Raw genomic sequence first — 11,170 nt, 5'->3', positions numbered from 1 at the left:
GTGGGTGTGTCTACACAAGACACTACTGCACAGTGGTTACTGCATATTTACTCAGTACTTGTATAAGTTAAGTATTAAATCAATGCCCAGTAACCACAGTTACTACACAGTAGCACCAGCAAACTCCTTTATGGGATGCTACTGTGCAGTAGCCTAATACTACCGTAACCTTCGCCGGTGCACTAGGCTGGGCAATATGCCAGATTTCAGATCCTGAAGGTGCCGGTAGCGCTGGGATCTCCCTCAGGCAGATCTGCTGACTGGGGTGTCCCTGGGAGGGGTGTGGCCCTCACCCTCACCGCCTTTACACCAGACTCCTCCACTGATTACGCTCGCCTGGTCATGTCCTTTTGATTAAGAAAAAACAGTTTCCTTTTAGAATAAATCCTCCGGTCTCATTGTAATAAATATCAACACAGTTATTGGTAGGATCACCCACTAGATGGTGTGAACACAGCTCCTGTCATTCTTGAGGCTCTGAACCCCTTGCATCAGGCTGGCCGGAGAGCCGAAACCTCTGAGCAGATGGTGCAGGTGAAGGGTTTCCTCTTACCTCTTCCAATAATAAACTGCCTGCAAATGATACAGGGTTAAATGTCTCCTCAATGTGCTCACAGTCCAGCACAGGGGTTCCCCTCCCCTGGCAGGTCCTTTGTTTGTGCAGCCCCAAGCCCTCCTGGCTCAGACCGGCCTCCCTCCTGCAGGCAGTGGCGATGCGTAGGGGGTGCGCCCCCTGACAGGGCGTGCTCCCCACTTAGATGATGGGCAGGCAAGAGCACCAGTGCCCACCGTGCGAGTGCCAGCCAGGGAATGGGAGCACTGGATGAAGTGCTGTGGCTACTTCTGGGAGCACTATGGCCACTTCCAGGAGTGGCATAACTGCTTCCAAGTCAATGCCATCAACTGTGTGGGAACCCCCACCCAGTCAACAAGATTGGTTGCGAGGGAACACCCACCCCATGCAGTCACTGGGGGGGGGGGGGGCATGTGTCCCCCCTGACTAAGGTGGCACCAGTCACCCATGCCTGCAAGGATCTGATCTGGAAGCTCCCAAACAGCCTACCAGCTGAGGCTGGCCATTTCCTTTCCCTCTTCTCCTGGGGACACCTGTATCCAGAAGCTGCACAGCCCCATGCCTGGTTTAGTGGTTTGAGGGCAGATTAGCTCCTGATGGTCCTGTACAGATTCTTCCTTGTCCTGATGTCAGCTCCCAGAGCAAGTCTCAGTGCCCGTTCCAGTGAGGGGGTGGGGGTCAGCACCTCTGCCCCTCTCTCTCTTAGAGCTGGAATTGGATCCTTCTCTTATCCTTTCCCACATTACGGGTGCTTCAATGTGCAAGCACAGCCAGTCAGAGCCCTCAGTTTGCAGTGGGGGCTCTGATTACCTTGCAAATAGTCCAATTAAAAGCATGCACAGTGCCTAGTGTATTTTCCTGATTGGAAAAGCCATGGCACCCAGTGCAAGCATTTGCCGGGCTTTCTGCAGAGAGTACCAAACATGATGCACCCAGTGAGCTGTGCAGCTGTTACACTACTGTGCAGGTGCATCTCAGAAAAAATCTGGCAAAAAAAAATTTGCATGGTAAAAACTATCAGACCACTAAACTGCACCTGAGCATGTGTATAAACGTGCACCTGCGTCGGGAGCAAATCTGCTCCCAGTGGGAGCATTTGAGTGCGGGGCTGTTCCTACCCACCTGCCAGGCTTTGCCCTCCTACAGCAGCCAGAGGGAACTCTAGGCTTCCCCAGTGCCAGCCCTAGGCTGGCAGGGGGTACAGGGGTCAGGCCTGAGTTTTGGAGAGAATAGGTAAGTGTCCTGAAGTGGGGGACAGCTCCCAGCTGCATGGATCTTGGGATCCCAGGCCCTCTGATGCCTTATGCCTAAGAGTGGGGCTAAGCAGCATCTGGACTGTCGGGAGAAGATGCAAGGGGGTAAGAAGCTAAACAATGTATACACCCTCTTGTCTCCATTTTCCCCAGTCCAGGCAGTGCTTAAACACCTACTCCTTCCCCACACAAACACACACTTAAACATCCCTCCCCCACACACAAACACATTCGGGCACAAGGCATCACTCCAAGCCAGGACCATAGAGCTGGACTGTAACCCTGTTCTCCACACAGGAGTCATGGACAGGTCTGCCACTTCTCACCCCCTCTCCTCTGTGGCCCCCACTGCCTAGGATGACTGCGAGCAAATTGCTAATCTAATGCCATCTACTCTAATTCTGCACCCAGGAACAAGAAACTCCAGCAAGAACTGTGCTGGAGTTCATTCAGCTGTGCTAATTGCATGAATAGATGCACCCAAGGAACAGCATTGTTGTATTAGGACCAAACATAGCATTGGAGGAAGCAATACTCTCCCTTCCAGTCCTAGCATCCTATGAATATTTTGAAACAGGCAAGTGAGTTTGAGACCTTAAATCTCATTTAAAGTAGGCACCTAACTTTCTTTCCATTTTATTTTTTTTTTAAGCCTCCACTAGTTTAAGCAGCGGTGAACAGATAAGTATGAACCTCCATTTTTTGTCCCAGTGATATGGTAACCCTCCCTTACTATGATCAAAACACAGTATCAAGGCTGGGCGTTAATGAGACAGCTGTTTCCAAACCAGCCAAATGTAGGTAGGCACCCGACAATGTTAGAGCACTTTTCAACGTCCTAGCCCTCTGAACACCGGACCTCAAGTCTTTGGTGGAAAATGATGTGTTCTAACACAGATCAATGATAATCTGTTCTTCAGTGCTATGCCTTCCTCAGCCTTGAATGATTCCTTTTGCCATTTGGAGAAAAAACAAAACAAAACAAAAAAAACAACCCAGTTTCTGTATCAGAAATAAAAATGTCTCCATAAACAAATCTACATGAATGTTCTCCTTGGGTATCCTTGTCACTAAAACTGCACCCTACCAGGGTAGTGAAGCCTGGTGAGACTGCTGGTGGTGCAGCAGCCCTGTAAATGCCATGACCAACTTTCCCCCAGTGAAAGGCAGGTGGGAGGTGCCATAACCTCCAGCTAATGCACACAGGCACGCAGTCCTGGCTGGGAAATGCCCAGACTTGTCATGTCTTGGACAGGCCTGATGCTTGCTGGTTGCCATGCACTTGTGAGTCTCCTGGTGAGCTCAGCTTAGCTGCCCAGGATGCCAGCTTTTGCACTGAAAACCCCTTTGTCAGCCTGAGGAAGTACCTGCAGTGGAGGGGCCCAGGGGACTCATTCCCTGGAGTCCTGCACAGCTCAGAAGGAAAAGCCCACATGTAAACAGTATGAGCTGTAGAGATGTTAGCAGAACAGCAGAGACGTGCTCTGCTTTAATCTCCCTCGCAACTCAAGTCATAGGATCTCCGAGAAGGCCCTGAGCATCCCTGTCTTGCTCAGTTGTCCATGTTAGCCAGACTGGGCACCTTAGGATGCAGGGAGGCAACAGATTGCAATTGGGTTAGTTGCTATGCAGGTTTGCATGAGAACATAACACTGTTTACCAGAGTGCCCCAAGGGATGACAAGGGGAAGTGGTTATAAATTACTGCAAGACCATTTCAGGCTGGACATAAGGAAGAATTTCTTTACTGTCTGAGCCCCCAAGGGCTGGAATAGCCTGCCATCAGAGGTGGTTCAAGCGCGTTCATTGAACACCTTCAAGAGAAATGTGGATACTTATCTTGCTGCGATCCTTTGACCCCAGATGACTTCCTGCCTCTTGGGCAGGGGGCTCGACTTGATGATCTCCCGAGGCCCCTTCCATCCCTAATGTCTATGAATCTATGAAATACGACAGCCCCTCAGACCACTTTCCCCTGACTTGTATACACACAGGGTCCCAGCTCCCCTTAAACCCAGGGATCTCATACACAGATGGCCCTCCTCTGCCAGATCAAGCCCACGGGATGGCCTAGTGGAGACACTGCAAGCAGCTTCCGTTCTGGATCGCCTACATGTGCAGCTTGCAGCATTTCTACAGCTCTCTCCCTGCACGCCGAACGCAACACAAACCAGCCCCAGCATCATGCACAGCATAAGATGCATGGGGCCAGCCTGGAAGCCATGCTACGGACAGGATGCAGTGCAAAATATTTCATTTTGACCTTATCAGTTTTGTCTGGGCTTCATCAAAGCAGTTGGCAATTCAGAGCCCATGACCACATTGTATCCTCCCTGTGGAGGAAGAAGGTCTTTGGCCGCTTTTGGTAACAGAGGCCTTTTCTGACCCTGCGCGGTGCTGTACTGCAGCTGGGCAGCAAAAAGAAGCAGCACTGGGGAAAAGTGGTAGTAGTTACCTTGTTTATCAGCCTAGTTTTCCCCTGAGCTGGGTCAGTCTGGCCTAAAAGTGGAAAATGTTGGTGATCTCCCACCTTATCATATTGATGTGTCCATTACACAGAGTTACAGAGACATCCCATGAGCCCTCCTTGCAACCTTCAAGAGAAAAGTGGTTATGTCTTCCCAATGTGGAACCAGCACGTTCTGATGGCATCTCTGATTGGGAATCTCCTTGATATCACAGTTATCATTCTTGACCACCATCTGCACAGCCCCATGCACTTCTTCCTGAAGAATCTTTCTATCCCAGACCTTGGAACGATCTCTGTCACCACCTCAAAATCCTTAGCCAATTCTCTGCTGAACACCAGGTCCTTGTTCTGTGTGGATGTGTCGTCCAAGTCCTTTTCTTCTTGTTCTTCCTCGCGCCCGACTTCCCTTTCCTCGCCAGCTTGGCATATGATCGGTGCACTGTGATCTGCACAACACTGCACTATGAGACAATCATGAACTGGAAAGCTTGCATGTAAATGGAAACCAGGGCATGGATTTGTGGTTTTCTATTCTGTGACCTGCACACTGGTAACATCTTTAGTGTATCTTTCCACCAAGCTAATATCATCAACCGGTTCTTCTGTGAAATCCCTCAGCTAATCAAGCTCGCTTACTCTGAGGTGTTCCTTACACAGCTGGAGATAATTGCTGTTGGTGTTTGCATAACTTTAGACCCATTATGTTTGCATAGTTATGTGATACATTAAGATAGTCAACACGGTGCCCATCTGAGAAAGGACAGGACAAAGACTTCTCACCTTCCTTCCTCACCTCATTCTGTCTACTTGCTTATTAGCATGGGTACCTTTCCCTCTATGAAACCTAGCTCCAGCTCCCCATCAGCTCTTGGCCTTATAGAAGCCATTCTCTGTTCTGTGCTGGATCCACTAATCAAGCCAGTTATGTACAGCATGAGGAACAAGGACCTTAAATGTGCCCCGTGGTTGCATCTCCTTCTTTTTCTGCTGCCAGTGTCCCCAACAGACCCAGGCAATGGGAGCCCCAACGCTGGTCATGTCCCAATCCAGGTGCAGACTCTGGCTCCACAGGGTGCCAGGTTCAGGAGGGAACAGCAGTAGTGGTGCACAGGTCTTTTCTTCCAGGATCTGCTCCCAGTCCAGGTGGGACACCTGCAGGGGAGTGCGGTGGAGACAGTGCCCGAAAACCTGCAAAGAACATTTTTCCATTGATTTTGTTGGTCTAATAAAAATATTACATCTACCCAATAAACGTGCCTTTCACAAATGGCCACAGGTTTGAAGTGTGGGATGTTTAGTACATGAGATATTGCAGACTTTTTAATTAGAGTGGCTTCCAAGACCTGCTCTAATTAGAATGGCACCCTCTTCCCCCTGCCCCAGAGCATGTATAAAGATGCCCACATGCAGACATATGGGACTGGAGACACATCATGATCCCACCAGTTGTCTTGAGAGACCAGAGCAGTCCATGGCTTTAACACCTGAGGTCTCCATTCGTGCTCTATTTCTGTGTGTATGATACAGATAACTTGATGTTCAATGAGGCTGACTGGCTCAGGGATGAAGGCTGGAGCAACTGTTTTCATACCTGGCTTACCTGTTCATACCCAGCCCATGTGAACAGTGGCAAAGCAGCTGCCCCTGCTCACATCTGTTCAAAGACCCGTGATTGCTATTCTCCTAAAGCAAGCCCTAGACAAGGAATGACAGGACCCACAAAACATCCCACCCATCTGAACTCTTCTCAGCTGATAACCCTCACCCTCCCACCCCAAAACGCACACTTGCACATGCACGCACATGCGCAAACACCTCAGCCTCAGCTGAGACTATCAACTGAAAAATTATCTCAGCCACTGTGTCTGAGCTTTCTCATCCAACGTCTTAGAGAGACTGCCACTGTCTAGAGGTCCTCAACGGAACTCCTCCAGAGGCTCTCTGCTTATTCTATCAAGCATTTGCCCTAGGCTTTTATTGCTAGTCAGAGCAAAAGCTATTCCGATAGGTGCTGTTCTTCCATGTAACCAAAGAGTATTAATTCCAAGGTGCAGCAGGTCAGCTTTTAGAGAGGCAGGGTGTGAAGACATGCAAGGGGTAAAGACTAGGAAGGTCCTACACTAGGTACTAATGGCAGTCAATTCTGTTTCATCACAGAGTGAAATGAAAGCCCAAACTGTGCAAAAGCCAAAAACTGTACGTGTGTGGATACATATACGCAGTTTCGTCTCATAAAGTGAAGTAGAATCTGGCACCAAGAACTAGGAATTGTTCCAGTGTAAGTATTTCCATATATCCCATTATCCTACCTGAGCTGGGACCCACATTTTATTGATTAATTATTTGTTCACATCACTATCAGTGGCATAGACATCAGTGACTTGAAATAGCATTATTGTGGTGGATTTTGTAATGATATATTCTTTATTTTCTTAACATCCTCCCAATTTTTTTTCAAAAACCTAATCTCTGCACACATGAAGTTTATTATCCTATTTTGACCTAACTTGCTTTTAAATCAAACTAAAGGTTAAATGTAGGTAAAAAAATTGTTTGGAGGCATATTGAAGCGTCAGTCCTTACTCATGTATACTTAACTTAGAACAGATCTTTGGACCTGTGAGTCTAGAGCAGAAGCAATAATGCTGAGCATCATCATAGAACCATAGCGTTGGAAATACCCTTAAGGGTCATATGGCCCAACCCCTCCATCCTTCCCTATTTAGGAAGGGAGAACAGTTATTCACCCTCTTCTTTATGGCAGTTTTTCAGATATTGGAAGACTGCTATGATCTCCCTCTTAACTGCCTTTTCTGCAAGCTAAAGATGCTTAGTTCTCAGTGTCCTTAGACCCACACGCCTACAACCTACACCCCTGATGTACATCTAATACTCCTGTTGTTGCAGCCCAAAACTGCATTAATGTTTCTGTAGCTACATCAAATTCCATGTTCATATTGAGTCTGTGGCCCACCTTTTCAACCATGATACCACCCAGGAATTTTAACTCAGGCTGTATTTGTGCTTTTGATTCTTCTCCCCTATGTGCAGCAAGTTGCATTTACTTTGTGGCCTTCATCTTATTGTTTCAAGCCCAGCTCCACAATGTATCCGCATCCATCTGAACTCTCTTCCTGTCCCCTAAAGCATTTGCATTTCATTCCAGTTTCACACCATCTGGAAATTTGCCTGTATATTCTGTCATCTGAATAACTGATTGCACCAATTAGTAAACAAAACTCTTTAATTCTTCATTATCTTCTAATTGATGGGATATATTTTAGATGGTGCAAAGGCAGTAAAATTGATGCATGAAACATTACTTTCCCACTTCAACAGTGTCAACCAAAATGACAAAAACCAAATCTTTGACCTTACAAAGTTACAGAATTAACCTACCAACTTCATTTTTAATATGCAATTTTCCCTCAATACTATGAAAAAAGATTAATTTCATGTGTAAATTAGAAAAGAAAAATATGAGAGAAGGAAAGTCATGAACGAAAGATGGACATGTTGTTGTTGGAGCGGATCAGCCTGTGGAGCAGTTTCCTCAGAGCAGCTTGCATGTCCCTGTTCCTCATGCTGTAGATGACCGGATTCATCAATGGAGGCACCACACAATACAGAACAGCCATCAGGAGATCCAAGGGGGACGGGGAGTCATGGATGGGTTTTGTGTAGGCAATGCCAGCAATGGAAAGAAACAGGGAGACCGCAATAAGATGGGGAATGCAGGTGGAGAAGGCTTTCTGCCGGCCCTGCTCCGAGGGGATTCTCCACACTGCGGTGAAGATCAGAACATACGACACAACGATGAAAACAAAACATCCTAAACATAAAAACAAACTGAAGGCAACAGCTGCCAGCTCCCTGCGGTATGTGTCAGAGCAGGAGAGCTTGAGCAGCTGGGGCACTTCACAGAAGAACTGGTTGATGATATTTGAGTGTCAGAAGGGGAGACTAAAGGTGTTCCCAGTGTGCACTGCAGAGTTGATAAAACTAGCAGTCCAAGCACCTGCAGCTATCTGGATGCAAGCTCTCCTGTTCATCATTATCTCATAATGCAGTGGCTTGCAGATGGCAACGTACCGGTCGTATGCCATGATGGTGAGAATTGCAATATCGGCTGTACAAAAGAGGAAGAGGAGAAAGACCTTGGCCACACATCCAGCATAGGAAATTGTCCTGGTGTTTAAGAGAGAATTGCCCATGGACTTGGGGACAATGACAGAGATGGAGCCAAGTTCAAGGATGGACAAATTTGCCAAAAAGTAGTACATGGGGCTGTGGAGGTGGTGGTCCCTAGTTACAACAGAGATAACAAGGAGGTTCCCCACCAGAGCTGCCAGGTACGCTGCCAGAAAGATGACAAAGTGTAAGATCTGCAGCTCCCGAGTGTCCGAGAAGCCCAGGAGGAGGAACTCGGTTACAGTGGTCCAGTTGGACATCCTCCTTCCCAGGGCACTGTGCATGTCCTGGGTATAATAAAACAAGGGCAGTGGTAAGGAGGAGAGTAACAAACTCCGTGGCTTTGATATTCCCATCAATACTGTCTCCAAATTTCATACTAAGAATGGAAATATTCCATTTTCCTTCCCATGAAATATATGATCTTAATAAATTATTTTCCCTGGCAAGACCCCACATAAAATAAAATATTTTCTTATTCCTTTAGAAAGTGAAGAAAACGTTAACCCAGGTACAACTCAGGATTTTTTTCCTTTGTTTTAAATCTGAAAGTCTATCATTTTTTCAATAGATCTCACCTAGAAAATGTATGCTGGAAACGAATACGTATGAAATCAAAGATATTATATAAAAAAGATGAATTCCTTAGAGGTCCCAATCCCACCCCTCTCTCTTCCCACCCTACTTCTAATATGCTATATAACATTATCTGTATTCATAGCAAAAACATTGAAAATGTCTTCATTCACTCTTGTAGCTTTGAATCGATTATACAGAAAATGCAGAATGATTTGTGTAGCCAGGTTTTCCAACTTCTAATGTTTTAAAATCTCCTCTGCATCTTACTAAGACAGGACACTTCACCGATACAGAAAACCTACAGAAATTGTTTTAGTGGAAGTTTCCTCAACTCTTGTGTCACATTCAGGCTTCCCCTGCCGAGATCCTTTGCTCTTGTCCAGTTGATCTCTCAGCTCTCCTCTGCACCAACCACTAGTCTAGATCCCCAGAAGCACAGCTAACTCAGAGGTCTTTGTCTGCTCCCTCTGTCACTGAATGACTGGAGTGAATCCAACCAGGTTTCTGCATGCAGCTGACCTCAACCCTGCCTTGTAGAAAAGGAGTGAAGCAAGACGCCAATTTTGCAGTAGTTTTCTTCTGAAGGCTCCTGGGACTCGTTCCCTGGAGTCCTGCACAGCTCAGAAGGAGAAGCCCAGATGTAAACAGTCCAAGCTGTACAGATGTTAGCAGAACAGCAGAGCTGTGCTCTGCTTTAATCTCCCTCACAACACAAGTCATGGGATCTCTGAGAAGGCCCTGAGCTTCTCTGTCTTGCTCAGTTGTCCCATTGAGCCAGACTGGGCACCTTAGGATGCAGGGAGGCAACAGATTGCCATTGGGTTAGTTCCTATGCAGTTTTGCATGAGAACATAACATGAGAATAAAAGTCAGGTTGCAAGGTGCAAAAAACAAATAATTCCCCATTCCAATGCCCCATTGCAAGGCATCATGTTGACAAAATATTAGCTCAGTAATCATTAATAGGGTCATGGTTCTGAATCTACTGTCATGACAGCCCAGAGGAGAGCCACGCACATGATCAGAGCGCAGAAAAACAGACCTTACGACAACAGGCTGAGAGCCATGGGGATCTTTAGGCTGGAAAAACGCAGGCTCAGGGGTGATCTGATGGCCACCTATAGGTTTATCAGGGGTGACCACCAGGATCTGGGGAACGATTGTTCACCAGAGCGCCCCAAGGGATGACAAAGGCAACCGGTTATAAACTACTGCAAGACCGTTTCAGGCTGGACATAAGGAAGAATTTCTTTACTGTCCGAGCCCCCAAGGTCTGGAATAGCCTGGCATCGGAGGTGGTTCAAGCACCTACATTTCATAGATTTCATAGACATTAGGGCTGGAAGGGACTCAGAAGATCACCGAGTCCAGCCCCCTGCCCAAAGGGCCGGAAGTCAGTTGGGGTCATAGGATCCCAGCAAGATAAGCATCCAGTTTGCTCTTGAAGGTGTTCAATGAAGGCACTTGAACCACCGCCAGTGACAGGCTGTTCCAGACCTTCGGGGCTCGGACACTAAAGAAATTCTTCCTTATGTCCAGCCTGAAATGGTCTTGTAGTAGTTTCTGACCGTTCAACCTAGTCGTCATCCCTTGGGGCACTCTGGTGAACAAACGTTCCCCCAGATACTGGTGGTCACCCCTGATAAACTTGTAGGTGGCCAACAGATCACCCCTGGGCTTGTGCTTTTCCAGGCTAAAGAGCCCCAGGGCTCTCAGCCTGTCATCGTAGGGTCTGCTTCCCTGACCTCCGATCATGCGCGTGGCTCTTCTCTGGACTCTCTCAAGCTTCTCCACATCCTTTTTGAATTGTGGAGCCCAAAACTGGACGCAGTACTCCAGCTGGGGCCTCACCAAGGCCCAGTACAAGGGGAAAATGACGTCCCTGGATTTGCTTGAGAAAACCTTGCTATTAAAATGTTGATAGACTTCCAGTTGTATGTCTTTTTTAGGTTCCTAAATACCACGCACATCCCTCTTCTTCCCAACCACCCACAGTTAATTTGTATAATAAACTTACAGCAATGGGAAGTTTTTCTCAACTCTTGATAGATCCTCTGGTGCCAGGATTCCTTCCTTCTTTTCCCACCACTGATCTATCTCATTT

General features: G+C 47.2%; 1 pseudogene; it reads right to left on the bottom strand.

Moving 5' to 3' along the window:
* Nucleotides 1-7,790: 7,790 nt before the first annotated feature.
* On the bottom strand, nucleotides 7,791-8,747 carry LOC132243770 (olfactory receptor 14A16-like; annotated as a pseudogene).
* Nucleotides 8,748-11,170: the final 2,423 nt, after the last annotated feature.

The sequence above is a fragment of the Alligator mississippiensis genome, chromosome 11, assembly GCF_030867095.1.
Source record: "Alligator mississippiensis isolate rAllMis1 chromosome 11, rAllMis1, whole genome shotgun sequence".
Taxonomy (NCBI): domain Eukaryota; kingdom Metazoa; phylum Chordata; order Crocodylia; family Alligatoridae; genus Alligator; species Alligator mississippiensis.
Note: the sequence above shows the minus strand (reverse complement) of the source record. Positions and strands in the feature narration are given on the sequence as shown.